Raw genomic sequence first — 2,411 nt, 5'->3', positions numbered from 1 at the left:
GTGGGCTGCCTTCCCCCCAGACACAGGCGGCCAGACAGCATGTGCCGCGCCTGCCCGCCCCGTGAGGTTTCCGGCACGCGGCCCCGAGCTGCCGGCCGGCTGTCCTGCTGCAGCTGCGGCCACCGCTCGCTCACTCCGGTCCTCCCGGCCCCTCCCAGTTATATAATCATGGTCAGCCAATCACAGCAGGTTACATGAGTTAGGCGCATGGACACTGCACTAAAGCATAGAGGGCATGCAGAGATCATGCAGAGAGCATGCAGGCGCCCGGTCCAATGAGGATTGCCTCCTTATTCGGATGAAGCTTGTTCATTCTAAAGCCCGAGCGCACTGGCTCATCACCAGCCACCATCCCGTCTGGCCTGCCTTGTGGGGTCCCGGACACCCTGGCAACAAGAAGAGAAAATTAAACCCAAAGGGAGAAAGAAATAAAGATAAAAGCAGAAATCAATAAAACAGAAATCAGATGAACAAATAAAGTCAAAGACAAAACCAGTTCTTTGAAAAGATAAAACTGTTTAAACTCTAACCCTAACCCTAAACCTAACACTAACCCTAACCGTACACTAGTAAGACTGCCACAGGCCTGCACACAATGGTGACAGTCACACAGGGGCAATCCACCAAACATGACAGTCACACGGGCAGGTGTGATCCATGAACATGACGGTCACACATGGGGGCACTCTGCGGGAAATGACAGTCACATGGGGTGGGGGATGCTGTGAGATGTGAGGGTCACGCAGGGAGCACACGAGAGAAGCATCTCATAGGGCTAATTTAGCTCTACACACACATCAAGGGAAAACCCCCAAAGTAAAACTGGGAAAAAGGCAAGTTGCAGATGAATAAATAGGGATTGACTCGAGGGCCAAGCAGATCGATCCTCATGTGGGGTTTCTGGTCAGACTCCCAGGCATTTGTTCATTCAATGGGGAAGGCAGAATGCTGTGTTGTGGCTCCAGATTTCCCTATCAAGAGGGCTTGGGGACCAGTCGGTTGAGGATGGAATTGTAAACACAAGCTATGGTTCAATTCGTTGCCAAGCAGAAGGCAGTTCCAATGTGCAGCAACTTATTCAATACATCCAGCACTGGAATAAGGGTGGAAGTCATATGTTTGCTCACACTAGAGTTTATGTGTATGATGACCAACCAATAGAGGGGTGGAGTCAAGAGGCCATGGAGGAGTTCACATGCTGAGACCTGAGAACTCCCGCAAAAAGTAACATTTCCTTGTACTGGGCAGGTGATGTCTGGTTTGTTTGCTCTAGGTTCCCCCATGTGGAAAGATTGTGAAGAAGAGCTCTCTGGCATGGATGCGGGAAAGCACACCTCCATTGACCATTGCCGCTGAGGAACATGGCAGGTTCATTCTGGTGGCTCTGGGGCGAAGTACCAAGGCCTTGAGTTGACATGGAATCTCATGCAGATGGGCCACAATGCTGGTTTGTTACCAAGGAGATCTTAGAATGTGCTGGTTGCTAAGGTGCCATGAAGGATTCTCCTACCCTGAGGGTTTGGCACAGGTCGAAGAGCACGGTATCCTCCTGGGGACAGGAGATGTTCTGTCATGTGACTCAGGGACCACATGATGTGTCATAAATTGGTATTCCAGAACAGGTCCCTGAGGACCTGAAAACCTAATCGGGTTCCATTGAGGGCCTAGGGGCATTTCAGGTTCAATCTTCTATCTCACGATCTTTGACTGGGCTATCTCCCTGGATGTAGGTGATCAGGGTGTTTCAGACTGCGCATTTGCATCCAGAGTGGCCAGCAATAAGGGGTGGGCTCAGGGCCCTTGCAGGTTTCTCCTAATCTAGAGTTTTAGGGCAACTATGACTGGCAGTTTCCTTGGTGATGGCAGGGACAGTCCTGTAGTGTGGATCCAGAGACCCCATCCTGGAGGCATTGTGTGCCATATTTTTGTTAGAGAAGGCTGCAAACACAAATTCGGATTAGAGTGAGTGGTGAGGTGATCTCAGGCCCAATGCATAGACCTGGAGTGCAGCTCATTTGGAACTGTAATTAGGGTGACTGGAAGGCAGTAGAACAGGCTTTTCTCTCTGGATTGTGTGTCCAGGATGGCCTCGGAATGCAGGTGTGTTCTCATCGGTCCATGGGGGACTTTTCCTCTCTATGGATCCTGGTGGCTCCCCATAGTTTTGTGGCTTTTTCGGGAAAGGGAAGAGTGCTGTTTCCCATCTTAGGGGTGCCCCAAAACAGTGATTCCAGAGACAGGCTCTGGGTCTTGGCACCTGGAAAATCCGACCAAGGGTTATTATTTGGGCCTAGGGGCTTACCAGGCATCCAATGCCAGTCCTGGAGGTACAACTGAGAGCTTTGTTTGAAAGCATGCTCAGGTGAGGGTCACTATGCCAGATTTTGCTCAGGGCGGCCCTCAAGTGTGGG

Source organism: Neovison vison, chromosome 3 (assembly GCF_020171115.1).
Source record: "Neovison vison isolate M4711 chromosome 3, ASM_NN_V1, whole genome shotgun sequence".
Taxonomy (NCBI): Eukaryota; Metazoa; Chordata; class Mammalia; order Carnivora; family Mustelidae; genus Neogale; species Neogale vison.
The sequence above is the reverse complement of the archived record's forward strand: the minus strand, read 5'-3'. Positions refer to the sequence as shown.